This window comes from Muscardinus avellanarius (genome assembly GCF_963383645.1).
Source record: "Muscardinus avellanarius genome assembly, chromosome: 12".
NCBI classification, from domain to species: Eukaryota; Metazoa; Chordata; class Mammalia; order Rodentia; family Gliridae; genus Muscardinus; species Muscardinus avellanarius.
This window is the reverse complement of record NC_137798.1, coordinates 31,101,145-31,116,899: the sequence shown is the minus strand read 5'-3', so window position 1 is coordinate 31,116,899 and position 15,755 is coordinate 31,101,145.

Below are 15,755 nucleotides of genomic sequence, written 5' to 3'. Positions count from 1 at the left end.
TGTTAATTTTGGATAAATTGCTATAATACTAGATGTCAACCACTAAGCCAAGCATGGGAAGGAGGGATGGGGAGGGAACGGGGTGGGGATCAGGTAGGGGCTAATTGGGCCATGTGTGCATGTATGTCTACAAAAGTTTTTTTTTTAATCCCATTATGATGTATGAATACAGTGCACCAATAAAAATAAATAAATTAATAAAAAAGAGCCTTTGTCAGTCTAGACCCAGGTAAAGGTTTCCATGGGCCTTTCCCAAAAAAGGCACAACCCTATCTCCTAAACATGATCTCAGCCAGTTATAATAAGTTATTCTTTGCTCTTTCATAACACATATATACTTCCTCAAATGCTGGCCAGCTACAGGGACACTGTTAAGGACTCATTCCAATATCCACCACTCCACAGATTCAAAATCCTTCCTCTTTTCTTCCATAGAGAGGGGTGTTCACTTAGACTCTAAACCTTCAAAATACAAATGGTCGCAATCACATTCCTCTTTCTGAACAATCTACAGTAACCTTTGCTAGGAAAACTAAACTCAATGATTCCTGCATACCCTACCTGGCTCAGACTCTAGTCATTCTCTTGATTTCTTATAGAAGAAATCAGCTACACTGAGCATAATTTAACTTTTTATTCATATCTTAAGGCCAACAGTATGAACATCATGGCTTGTTTGGGTTTGGATTGTGAGTGTTTGGTTTTTAAATTAAGTATACAAGTGCCTCTTACTTACATCAGGAAAAAAATTATGGATTGAGATGTGACCTGACATAAATCATTTCTGGAGCAAGTGTTTGGGAGAGTCTTGATTTATAACCCATCTTTGGCCCCCAAAATGTGCTCTTTGCATTTTACAGCATAGCCTGCTGCCTCCCTCTGCAGGGCTACTGACACATGCCTTCACTTCTCCCCAGCCTACTGGCCTCTTTTCTTTCTTATCTATGCATCTTTATGGTACAGCCAAATCTGACTACTACTTTTTCTCCCCAAATGAGCTACACTTCCTCATCTCTATGCCTTTGCTCATGCTGTTTTTCTTTTCATAAATTGCTCTTTTTTCATATCTGCCTTTTGAATCCCTAATCTTTCCTTGAGGGCTCTACATTAAGCCCATCTTCAGGTCTTTTATAATCTCTCCTTCTGGATGTGATCTCTTCCTCCTTTGGCTCCCATAGCATCCTATGAATGCTCTTTTACATAGCTTAATTCATATATTGCAGGCATTTGAGGGCATTTTGACTTCTATGAATATAGTACTTTAATTTTTTATTCCTAGAGCATGTGGAATAGCATCATATACTCTGTAGGCATTTAGTGAACACATGCTGAGAGGAATTTCAATTCCCAAAACATCAATCTAAACTTGGTCCCTCATAGCTTACTCTAATCCCAGAGAGATTAGACACAAAAAAGGAAATATAAAATAAGAATAAAGGATGATATTGAGAACATTTTAATAGGTTACAAAGGTGCCAGATGGTTCTGAGGGCTAAAAACTTCTATTGATATATTCACACCATAAAGGAAAGTCACCCATCATCTCCACAGCTGAGAAAGACAAATGAGGAATTGGGGACAGTGATAACAGAGGTGTAATTTCATAGAGCCAATCACACGCTTGTACCTAGAGAACCATGACTACTGTGTCTGTTCTCCTGGTGTCTCACTGATGTCTATCCTCAATCTCGTTGCTCTAGACTCTTCCAGGACTTGGTCTCAACTCTTCCATTAATCTCTACCTACATCTTCTCCCTAGGAGGCTAACTCTTGCCACCTAAGCAATTTACAACCCACTAAGAACCTGGTGGGAAAGGGCAGAGTCAGGGGATGGTTAATATCATTTAACCATCATAATATATTTTCAACTTCTGACATGGCAGAGACTTGCAGGCTGTGAGTGACAGGCAGAGGTGAGAGGACAGACCAGAACTTTGGTTTATGTGGGTGCTTTCCACAAATAGGTGATTTTTACAAGACTAGTAAATAAAAACAAGTATTTATGTTTGATTGTGAGGCATAAGCAGAAACCAATCTGAACCAACTTCTCTGTCTACTTTTCATGATGGTAATTAAAAAACTCCACAGAAAACTCTAGACGTAATAAAGCAAGTCGCCAATGCTTATACATACTGTTTTGTTATTTTGAGCATATCTGAAAGTTAAAGAAAATTTAAAAAATGCAACAGCCTTTTATGTTCATTTATTGCCCCACTACTAATTCAAAACCTGCCACTCAAAAGACATGGAATGCTGGTTACTGTATATTCTCCTCTTGTGGAAGTTAGATCTCTAGTACCCAGCCAGGCAAATCTTGGCTATAGGATACATAAATGCTGGGCTAGATATGTGTGAGTATATGTATAAATGTAAATGTGTGTGTGTGTGTGTGTGTGTGTGTGTGTGTGTGTGCTGTGAGAATGTGTGTGGGTTTGTATTCATATGCCATATGAGCATTGTGTGTGATATATGTAAAGTTCCCTCCTTACTCAGTTTTACTCATTAAAGTTATTAAAGTTTACTTTAACAGCATTACATTGCATTCTATAGAGTTAGCTGCTGAAACTCCTAGTGTTCTTCTATGCAAAACAGCCAAAGCTTCCAAACAAATGGGGTGGTAAGTACCCTTCACTATTTTTAGGGTTTTACCTGATTGCCTTACAACTGTAAGAATTGTATCAATAGTAATGAATAGAAAACAAATGTTAAATAAAAACTTATTTTCCATCTAGAAAAATATTTGTTTTAATCATCATAGATATATCTGTAAAACCTAAAATCCATCAAAAATATTTTTTGGTTTAAACTTTGTAGGAAAATATGAGCTACACAATTAATTCTTTCCTCTTAGTAAGAAATTTTAGTTTAGAACTTTCCTTGATAAATTGCCATATTGTATCCAGTATCTGAAGGAACTGAAATATCCAGGTAGGATAACTGTAAACCATATCATGATGTTCCTAACCATTTATAGTTATATACACTGTCAATAACTTATTTGGCATCCAACCATATTTACATATATGCATTTATTTATAAATCATACATACGTACTATCGTATAGACTGTCATATTACTTATATAACCAAATGAAATAAATGTTTAGAAGCTCAATTAAGCTGGACATGGTGGCGCACGCTTGTAATCCCCGTGCTTGGGAGGCAGAGACAGGAGGATTGCGCAGGTTCGAAGCCAGCCTTCCTGGCTTAAGAGACCCCATTTCCAAATAAAAATATAAAATAGGTCTGGGAGTGTAGCCCAGAGGTAGAAGGGTTTCCAGGAACCCCAGTACCACTGAAAAAAGAAGAAGAAGCTGAATTAAAAGAAATATAATTATTTTAACTTTATTTTTCTTCTTTTCAGTGCTGGAAATTAAACCCAGGTTCTCACACATGCAAAGCAAGCACTCTTGTAACACTGAGCTCTATTTATTTTTTATTTTGAGGCCAGGGTCTCACTAAGTTGCCCAGACTGGCCCCCAATTTGCAATCCTCTTCTCTGAACATCCTGTGTAGATGGGATTACAGGTATGAGTCACCATGCCAAGCTTAAAATGTATTTCTTAATAGTACATAAAACTTGGCCAAACATGGTGGTGCACACATATATATAATCCAGTACTTGGAAGGCTGAGACAGGAAAATTGTAGATTTGAGGCCAGCCTCAGAAACTTAGCAGGACTCTCGTAAACCTAATGAGACCCTGTTTAAAAAAAATTTTTTATAGCTTGTGGATGTAGCTCAGAGGTAGAATGCCCCTAGGATCAATCCCCAGTACCCTTCAAAAATAGTTCATAAAATTATTTCTTCTCCTCCTAAAATTCTTACTATTGATACTAGTATTGTCAGTGACAGTAGTATGACTAGACACATTCTATTTTTTGTGAATTGAGTTTGTCTTCACATTCTGAAAGCTTACTTTCAAACATCTTTCTAGTCTTAGTTGGTTCATATTAATTATTACCTTGAGACATAATACACAATGACCAGGCACATTGCTAATGAGATTAGATGTGAATATGTACCAGTTTGCTTGGGATACAGTGATAAAGTACCAAGACTGGATGGCTTAGATAATAGAATTTCTTCTCCCACAGCTCTAGATTTGGGGAGTTATTTGAAGATCAACCAAAGTGTGAATCGGTTTGTTCTGAGGGAAGTGAGGATCTGTCCCAGGTCTCCTTGCCTGGTTGATGGTCACCTTCCCTCTGTGTCTTCATGTGGTCCTCCCTCTATTCATACATATCTCTGTGTCCTAATTTCTTCTTATAATGAGAAAGCCAGTCATATTACATCAGGGCCCATCCTCATTTTAATTTAATAATCTCTGCAAAGACTATTTTCAGAAAAGGTCACATTTTAAGATTTCAGTATGTGAATTGGGTGAGGTGGAGACACTATTCAGGCTTAATAAAATTCACATTTCCAATAGTTTTGTTTATAATTTTAACGTTTTTGGTCAATTTCTTATTAGATGTGAACATCTCTGCCATTGACCCTGTATTATTGCCTAGTATGGCTTTTATTACATGGCTTCATAACAGAAATCAAGCTTCTTGCTCACTAAGCCATTCTCATATAAACTTCAAAACATCACAAAATGCCAAAAGAAAATGAATGCATTTTTATCATCATTAGGAATCAGGGGGATGAAAATCAAGACTACGCTGATTCCATCTAACCCCAGTTAGAATGTCAATCGTCAAGAAGTCAAAGAACAATAAATGCTGGTGAGGCTGTGGGGAAAAGGAACTCTTCTACACTGTTGGTGGGATTGCAAGTTAGTTCAGTCGCTGTGGAAATTGGGGTAAAGATTCCTCAGGAAACTGAGGATGGATCTATCATAGGATCCAGCTATGCCCTGCCTGGGTATCTTTCAAAAGGACTGAAATCAGTAATACGTACATATTCATGTTTATAGCAGCATAATTCACAGTAGCTGAATTATGGGACCAAATTAGGTGTCCATCAAGAGATAAATGGATTAGAAAATTATGAGATGGATATATACACAATGGAGTTCTGCTCAGCAATAAAGAAGAACAAAATTAAGTAATTTTCAGAAAAATGGCTGGACCTAGAGAACATTGCGTTAAATGAGATTACCAAGTCACAGCAAGTGAAGGGTCATGGAAATGTCATATGCAGAAGCTAGGGAGTAATGGGGATACCAAAGGGATTTTAGAAAATAGAGGAGAATCTCTAGTGTAGCAAGGGAGGTGATTTGGGAAGGCAGAAGGGTAGAGGGAGAATTAGTAAAGGAATTGCTTTCATTGATATTAGGTACATATCTAAGAATACAAATGTTAATCTCAATATCTTGTGGGGAATGGGGGAGAGGAAGGGAGTCAGGAGAAAGTCTGCAAAGTGCTGTGTGCATGTACATCACTGCCACTGTGAACTACATTATGAGAGGAGACTATAATGCACCAATAAGAATATAAAAATAGGCCGAGCATGGTGGCGCACGCTTGTAATCCCCGCTCTTGGGAGGCAGAGACAGGAGGATCGCGCAGGTTCGAAGCCAGCCGCGTACGCTGGTTTAGGAGACCCTGTTTCCAAATAAAAATGTAAAAATAGGTCTGGGAGTGTAGCCCGGAGATAGAAGGGCTTCCAGGAACCCCAGTACCACATATATATATATACATATATATATACATATATATATGTATATATATGTATATATATATGATAAATTAGAATATTATTAAAAATAAACTAATAAAACATTTTTTTTGGTGGTACTGGGGTTGGAACCCAGAGGCTTTCTACCTCTGGGCTATACTCCCAGACCTATTTCATATTTTATTTGGAAACAGGGTCTCACTAAGTTGCTGAGAGCCTCACTAAGTAGCTGAGGCTGGCTTTGAACCTGTGAGATCCTCCTGTCTCAGCCTCCCAAGCGCGGGGATTACAAGTGTGCACCACCATGCCCGGCCTAATAAAACATTTAAATTTGAGAAAAAGATGGCAGCCATCAAAAAGAACAAGCATTCCTCGGGGAAGCCCTGGACACCAGATTTTGGTTTAATATTGGATCGGGACAACTTAAGGAGACACTTCCAGCCACGACTTCCTATCTAGAATACAAGAGAAAGAGTAGATAATAGTGGAATTAGAAACAAGATGACAAGGAGGCACCTGCCACACAAGAAAAATAATTTTTGGAAGAACATCACAGAAGGGATTAGAGAAAAGACCACTTCAGCCGCGCATGCTGGGGACTCTTAACAACATGCCTTGTAAGAAAAATAATGTGGTGGAGGGAGCCAAGCAGTGCCGGGCAGGGAGCCAAGCCGCATGTCCCGGGAACTCAGTGCGCCTGGCCACCTCACTCCTCTATGCTGCGCCCGGGGTCGCAGTGCGCTCGGAACAGCAGATCCTGCTCTACATGGTGAGGCTGTGGCCTCCACTCTTGGAAGGGAGATAAAATTCATTGCTGCTGAGTGTTCTATCTCACAACCTCTTCAAAACACACATACTATCTTCTATTATTATATATATATATATATATATATATATATATATATATATATATATATATATATATATATATATATATTGGAGAGGGGTCAAGATGGCGTCAGCGGCAGCCAGGACTCAGGAGATGCAGACAAATCCTATCCAATTCACCTGAAACTTTTGGAAAAAAAATCCCCACGAAGGGGGACTGCCCCTGCCGCACATGCTTAAGAATTCTGGACATCATATCATGTAAGGAAGGAGCTCAGCAGAGAACCAGGAGGAAGGTGGCGGCGCCAACACTGGTGCCAGCAGCAGAGGTGGAGACTATTATTTGGAGAGGCAGAGATCTGATTCAACCCACCTTGATCTTCTGAAGAAATTTCCCCAAAGGTAGAATGCTACCGCTGCTCATGCTCAGGAATTCTAGACAACATGCAGTGTGGGAAAAGTGTTTGGGAGAGAATTGAGATGCTGGAGGCAGCAACAATGACAGCAGCCAGTATTCAGGAGAGGCAGAGATCTGATTCAGTCCACCTTGATCATTTGAAGAAATCACTCCAAAGGTAGAAGGCTACCACTGCACACGCTCGGGAATTTGGGGCAACATACTGTGTGAACAAGGTGTTCAGAAGAGAACCGAGATGGCTGTGGCAGCAGCAGCGGTGGTCAGTATTTGATAGAGGCAGAGATTCAATCCAATCCACCTCATAATTTTAAAGAAATGTCCTTAAAGGTATACTGCTATTGCCGCACATGCTCGGGAATTCTAGATAAAAACTCTGTGGGAAAGGCATTCAGGAGAGAACCGAGATGGCAATGGAGGCAGCGGCAGTGGTGGTGACCAGAATTTGAAGGGGCAGACAGAACCAGTCCAGTCCACCTGGAGTCTTGGAGGAAATCTCCCCAAAAGTAGACTGACTGCTCCTGCCACACATGCTTGAGAAGTCTGGACAACATGCTAGGTAGCAACAGGGTTTGGGGGTATCAGATGGAGCCCCACATAGCTGGGATGGGCCTACATGCTGCATGTTCTGGGAGTCATTAGCCCTCATGGCCACCACGTTCCTCTGCGCAGAGTGGGAGGCCAGGGTACACGTGGAACAGCAGAGCCTGCTTTCCAAAGTGAAGCTGTGGACTTCTGCCTTTGGAGGGAAGACAAAATTTATTGCCACTAGGTATTTGGGGTCCCAGTTTTTGCAAAAGACACGTACTGCTTTCTCATATTAAAAAAAAAAAATGGAAGAATGCCAGGCATGGTGGCACACACTTGTAATCCCTGCACTTGGGAGGCGGAGACAGGAGGATCACGTTGGTTTGAGGCCAGCCTCGCTGGCTTAAGAGACCCTCTTTCCAAATAAAAATATATAAAAAAGGAGATAGGTCTCCGGGAGTGTAGCCTGGAGGTAGAAGGGTTTCCAGGAACCCCAGTGCCACAAAAAGAAAGAAAGAAAAAAAAAGGGAACATCTGTAGATGACCTGCTCATAGTGACAGAGCACAGAGCCCAATGCACAGCAAGGCCGGTGTCAGGACTCTGAGGCCAGGATAGGGGCTTGCCCGGCAGATAGACTAGCGCCAGGGCCAGTGAGGCCAGAATTGGAGCCTCCCGTGAGGCAAGGCCGGTGCTGGGGCCTCTGTCCAAGGCCGGGATCAGAGCCTGTTGAGGGGTGAGGCCGATGCCAGGGCCAGCAAGGCCAGGATCAGAGTCTGCCAGGTGGCCAGGGTGGTGCCGGGCCTTCAGGAATGGGACTGGAACTTGCAATACAGCATACACAGAGAAATATCACAGAAAATAAGGAATCAGATGCTTTCCCTAATATACAGAAACTAGGAAGAAATGGGTAATAGGAGGGGATCTAGTTGAAGAAAGGGCCCTATGGAGGAGCAATTAAGGTGACCAATCAGAGGGGATGGGATGAGGAAAGATGGAATCTCTTTAAAACACATGATGTACGTAAACAAATATATCAAAGTTAATCACCAAATCAAGCATGGGATCGAGGGAGGGGGAGGGAATGGGATGGGGATTAGATAAAGGCTAATTGGATGATGTGTGCTTGTATATCCTCACAAGTCTTGTATTCCATTGTGATGTTTGACTACAATGCACCAATAAAAATATATATAAAAAACAAAAATAAAAATAAAAATAAAATAGTAAACTAAATACTATTTAAAAAATAAATAAATAAAATAAAACATTTAATTTCCTTTTTAAAGAAAATGAAAGAATGGTGCCCCTGCTCTGCATCTTCTACCTTTTGTTTAAATTCTCACCTTAACCATCTGACATCCAAACCATTGGAAGGAACTACCAGCTTCTTACTTTCATTAGGAAAAGCTTCAATCCCATGTGTGTGTATGTGTGTGTGTGTGTATATATATATATATATATATATATATATATATACTAATATATTGTATATAATATATATTATATATTATATTATATATTATATATATTATATTATATATCTATATTATATTATATATACTAATATATTCTTCCAGCATGACGATGGGTGGCCTTATGTGTATGCTAACCTCATTTTAGACCTCTGATCTAGATCACATATTCCAGAAACTACCTGCACATTTTCAAATGCAGACTGGGAAAGTTATTTATAAGAAGAGCCTTTGGCTATGAAATCATGTTGCAATCAAACCAAATCCAAGAAACCAGCTTAAGAACTTATGATTCCCACTCTCTCTTTTCATCATCTCCAGTGTACAGGTATTTAATTCTTCCCCAAGGGAGGTTTAAAACAGTAGAGAGAATAACATACGATGCAGAAGCACTTCACTAGTTCTAAGGATGATGCCATTTGATCCACATTATTTGCAGCATTTGTTGAAAATGTCATTCAGAATATATCAGCACTGCCTGAGTCACAGCTTGATTGAATTTGTAGAGTGTAGTAAAATCTGAGTTCTTCACAAGAGCCACAAGACAATAATGACAGTGCAGGTTGGGAATGGGCGATGCCAAATAATCTGTTCAATTCGGTAAAGCAAACAGACAAGCAAATGCACTCAGGGCTCCAGGCAGTGTCTTCAGAGAGAATGGGAAAATCACCTGTTTCCTAAAGACTGCAGAGGTGAAATCTCCTCTGTGTATAGTGAATTTGGCCAAGCTTATGGTAGATTTGGGGGATTTGATGGGCCCTCAGAAAAGCAACATGTAGAGGCCAAGTGACATATTCAGAGGAAATCAAGGGCCTGCCAAAAGGAAAGAGCCCTGTCAAGTAAAGCTAAAGGAAACACCCTGTTGAGGTCCCTGAACTTTCTCAGAGCTCTTCCTGCAGCCCATATTGTAAAATAGCAACAAAAGCTAACTAACGGAGAAGGTATTTGGGGTTTTCTCTTCTCCAAGTGCATTCTAAACTGGCACAGAGTAATTACTTGCTACAGTTCTGGGTAGAACGGAAATAGCTCTAGGTGGGCATTATGGTCTATCTAATCATGGTAACAAAAGCAGAACAAGGCTGGAGCCTTGGTTCTCTGTGACCCAGTGATTCTTAGCTCATATCCTGACCCACCTCCCTGACCCTAATTCCCAAGCACACCATGCTGCTGTGTTTCTTTGACTTAATGCTGTTGGAAGACTAAGTTCATGTCTCTGCTCTACAAAGCTACCCCATTCAATTCATTTCAAATGCCATCCCCATGCCATTGCACATATTTCTACAGTTAAATGCCTGCCTATGTTCCTAGATTGTAAATTCAGTAATATCAGGAAGGCTCTTCAGTCTTTCTATTTTCAGTGCCAATGCAGATACCAACACTTAATAAGTACAAAATGAATAATAACCCAGCCTGCAGTTGAAAATGCTTAAAAAGTCCCTAGTGTTGTCATACACACGATCTCACAGACCCCTCACAGTAAATCTGTGGATTCATTTTTAATATTTTCATGTTAAGGATGGGAAATTTTGCTCTGAGGAGACAAGTGACTTTTCCAAAATCACAGGGCTTCTAGAAGAAGAAGCAACACTTCCACCCAGAACTTACAATGCCAAGATTAGTCAGTACTTTTCCATCACTCCGCAGAGAGAAGCACTCATGCCCAATGATGAGGGATGCAGGAGTAAAGCTCTGGGCCTGTAAATGAGAGGATCAGTACCAGTGAGTTGCTTTCCTTTACAGAGATAACACCTAGAAAAGTGGCCAGCTAGGAGCCTCAGAGGCTGGGATCAGAGCCTGCCGAGGGGTGAGGCTGGTGCCGGGGCCAGCGAGGCTGGGATCGGGGACTGCCATAAGGCATGGCCAGTGCTGGGGCCTCTGAGGCTGGGATTGGAGCCTGCCTTGTGGCGAGGCCAGTCCTGGGGCCAGCAAGGCTGAGTTCAGTGCCTGCCATGTGGTGAGGCTGTAGCTGGAGCCAAGAGGCCAGGATAGGAGTTTTCCTTAAGGCAAGGCCTGTGCTGGGGCCTCCGAGGCCAACATGGAGCCTGCCATGAGGCAAGGCCAGTGCTGGAGCCATCAAGGCCGGGATTAGAGTCTGCCCGGCAGCCAGGCCAATGCTGGGGCCTTCAAGAGTGGGATCAGAACTTACAATGCAGCATACACAGAGAAATATCACAGAAAACAAACAAACAAAAAATCAGATGCTTTCCCTAATACACAAAACCTAGGAAGAAATGGTAATAGGAGGAAATCTGATTGAAGAAGGGGCCCTATGGAGGAGCAATTAAGGTAACAATCAAAGAGGATGGGATGGGAGAAGATGGAATCTCTTTACAACATATGATGTATGTAAACAAATATATTAAAGTTAATCACTAAATCAAGTATGGGATTGAGGGAAGGAGAGGGGTGGGATGGGGATTGGATAACGGCCAATTGGATGATGTGTTCTTGGAAATCCTCACAAGTCTTGTATTCCATTGTGATGTTTGACTATAATGCACCAATAAAAATATATTAAAAACAAAACAAAAAAAAATTAAAAAATAAGAGAGATACTCCAGTAAAAAAAGGGAATTATTGGGGAAGAAAGAGATTTGATAAAAGCAATATAAAATTATTAATACCTATCTTGATAACATGTACAAGGAAGGGAAGGGTGGGTTGCCATTCAGAGGAAAACATACCAAGTGCTGTACATGTCTCATGATCGTGTATCATTCCAATGCACTAATTAAAAGTATATTTATAAAAGAAAAAAAAAAGAAAAGTGGCCAGCTAGTCTGTACCATGCATTAATGAATAAATGGATGAATGGCTGCTGACTTTAAGGCATAGCCAGCAATTCCCACTCAACAATGTGCTTAGCACTCTCCTCAGGTGCGGGGCTTCAGATGTCTGGATCAGGCCTGCATGGTTTTGAAAGTGATTCTGAAGAATATTACATGTGAGGTAAATGAGTTCCTATTCTAATTGAAACATCTATCCCCATGAAACAGAAACAATGTTATTTAAGCTTACGGTCACCACCTTCGGTCACCACCTTCACCTTGAGTTTCCTCAAGAAACTGCAGAAAGGACAGGAATGGGCCCCCTGCACCATGCATGCTCTTCAGCAGTTTCCTGAGGATACTGGGCAGCTTTTCCAGAGTAGGAATGTTGCACGAGCTCAAGTAAAGAAGCTTTGAATATAGATGAAAAAATTCTGGTTCTCTCTCACTGCCTGGGTGCTGGGCAACATCTTTCTCTCTGTGCCCCAGGGTCCTCACCTGCAAAACTGGGTTGATTGCTAGTGTCTACCTCATAGGGTTCCAGTGACAATGAAGTGGGGAATAGAGTGGAAATATCTCTTAGATTGGAGTCCTGAGATTTCTGAAGATCCTCAGACTTGGCCCAATTTTTTAAAAGTTTATCAAAATGTAACTTCATGTTTCCATTTTGATAGTACTCTTGATACAAAGACCAAGCCAGGCATGGTGACACACCCTTGTAATCCCAGCATTTAGGAGGCTGAGATAGGAGGAACATGGTTCACAGGCAGTCTCAGCTACTTAGTGAGGCCCTTTGCAATTCAGTGAGACTCTGTTTCAAAATAAAGGATAGAAAATAGAGCTGGGGGTGTAACTTGGAGGTAGAATGCCCCTGGGTTCCATCCCCAGTACCAAAAAACATTATATAAATAAATAAATAAATAAATAAATACAAAGACTAATGCAAAGACAGAAATGCCATCTGTGTGAACTGAGATTCCAAAGGCTGCCTGTGTGCCTGTGTTTCAATAAGCTGTATAGCAAGCCAAACCAAATCAATTACCACATATCATAAAAGATTTTTGTAGCAATTTGAGCGTAGAAACTGGATGGGCCATTAAGCTAATACATGTCACATGACAATGGTAAAAAGCCATACATCCATACAAAGCCATACATACCCGGGCCTCTGCCAAGTGTCATCTCTGTTTTCAGAAAATACACAGTAAACATTGTTTTGTCAAATGATGCATTCTATTTTTTGGTATAGGGAATGGGCATTCAAAATTGCCCAACCCTTATAGTTTAAAATGACTTTATTATTAAAATATCAAAATAATTTTAATGAAAATGACTTCAATTTAAATGATGGTTGACAATGACTAAATTAGTCATGAAAAAGACCTAATTATGCCCAACACATCTTTTATTAATATATTCAGTATTAACAATTTAAGTTTGATCAAAATGTGTTCTTTAAACTAATTACTTTGAATTTTTGGCAGAAGTTTGTTTATATTTAATTTGTAAACCTGTTTTGGTTCCAATAATTGTATAATGCAAATCTGTCTTTATACTTTTACATATTTAAGTAACTTTAGGATAAGAAGACAAATGTAAACTGGGTGTGGTGGCATCTCTGTACTTAGAAGGCTGATACAGGGGGATTGCAGGTTTAAAATCAGCCTCAGAAACTTAGATTCTGTTTACAAATAAAAATAAAATGGGGCTGGGGGTATAGCTCAGAGATAGAATGCCCCTGGGTTCAATCTCCAGCAAAACACACACACACACACACACACACACACACACACACACACACTTACATGTAATGTTGGAAGTCTGTAAGAATTTTTTTCTTGAAAAGAGATCTGTTTATACGCAAGATTACTCAAGTCAAACATTCATCCAGAGTCCCAAATTCTCTGATGTGCAAATTAATGGTGATAGGAGGACGGAAGGGACGGGAAGCATTGGGTGACCTCAGATCATTATGACTTTTTGTTATAATCATTACATGATTTCTTTCTCTCTGCTTTTCTGCAAGGAGAAAGAAAAGACAAAAGAGACATCTAGATGATCAAGAGTGGAATACTATCATGCAAATTAAAACTATAAAGGGAAGCATCTCACACTTTGCATGTCTGTATCTCATTACTCAGAAGTCCACAAATAGAGAAAGAGCTGGCAGTTACCGCTTAAGTCAAATATGGACTGTCACCCATGGAGAAATCATTACAAACTGCCTTTAATATTCCTGAACTACAAAGTCCACACATCTGAGTAACCCAGTGGCTTGTTGCAGGAAACCAGCTGAAACTCGATTCCACGTGAGTGATAACAGCCCGTGTCCCCAAGCTTAAACAATGACAAAGCCATTTCAAGTTTCCAGTGATGGTGGGAAGAGGGTGACTTTTTTATTGGTGCATTGTATTGTACCCCATTAAGATAGATAGATAGATAGATAGATAGACAGACAGACAGACAGACAGATAGATAGATAGTACAAAATGGTTGGAAGCATACATTCACACATCACGGAATTAGCCCTTACCCAATTCCCACCCCATTCCCTACCCCTCCATTCTTCTCATGTTTGGCTTAGTGATTGACATTGATATGCTTGTTAATGTACATCATGTGCATTAGAGAATTTCCCTCTTCCCCCTCTCATCCTCTCAGTTAGGTCACCCTATTTGCTCACCTATAGTATCTCCTTCTTCTAGAGTTCCTCCTATGACCCATTTTCTCCCTAGTTTCCACATATTAGGGAGAACATCTGGTTTCTTATATTTTGTGACTGACTATTCTTGCTTATTGTAATGCTCTCCAGTTCCATTTATTTCCTTGTAAATTATGTAATTGTTTTCCTTTGTGGCTGAGTAGAATTCCACTGTGTACATATCCCATGGTTTTGTAATCCATTTATCTGTTGGTGGACATCTTGGCTGGTTCCATAGTTTGGCGATGGTGAATTGTGTTGCTGTGATAGATACGCATATATAGTTTGGTAGTTTGGTTTCCATTCTTTTGGGTAGATACCCAGAAGTGGTATTGCTGGATCATATGGTAAGTTTGTTCCTATTATTCTGAGGCTCCTCCATACTGTTTTCTAAAGTAGTTGCACTAATTTGCAATCCCACCAACAATGTATTAGAGTTCACACTTCTTCACAACTTCACCAGCATTTGTTGTTGTGTTTTGAATGATTGTCATTCTAGTTGGATTTAGGTGAAATCTCAGGGTAGTTTTGATTTGTGACTTTTTATATGTGTAAGATTTATTCGTAGGTTGGCATCCTCATTTCTTGCACCAGTGAGCAACATCTCCTCCTTTCATTTTATTTCATTCCTTTGCTAATCATATAATTCCAGAGGAGAGAGCAGACGTGATAATAGTAGTACAATGTGGTCCCCGTTTCTGTGACCTGTGTACTAAGTTAAAATCTAGAAGATTCCTATAAAATTAGGCTTCCAAGTTGTGGCATCAAATACAAGAGGTCATAAGCATGTGGTTGGACACTAGGCTGGTTGGACTAGGGTAAGGGAACTAGGCAGATTGCAGGGCACACTTCCTGGGACTGGCCCCAAAGTGTCCTGTAAGTGGCACAATATTATGCATGCTTCCTCACTTCCTGTCCTTCAAAATCAAATGCTTCTCAGTGAAGTGAAGTGTTATGGACCAGAGGAGGGTCTTTAACTGCAAACAGGAATATACAGAATGTCCACGGATGCTTGGTTGGAGGGCTTAGCCCAGTTATCATGAGTGATTTACCACAAACATTTGAAATGAAGATTTAGATTGACAGATCATTCTTGATAAATATAACTATAAACATAAAGACATAAAAATGTAATATTGACAGCTTGATTTTCAGAGCATTTTTTTAATGTCAGGAAATGCTCTAATCATGTAACACCCAATATTTCATTTAATCTTATAGCAAGCCTATGAGGTAGATACAATTAGCACAGTAGTCCCTTTTTGCAAAATGAGAAAACAGGCCAAGAGAGGATAAAGTGCCTTGCCATACAGATAATAAGCCATAATTCTAACTCAAGCAACTTCATTCCAGAACTCCAATTAAGCTACCTTAATGTAGGCAAAGATGGGGAAGAATCACTGGATCCTGACCAGAGA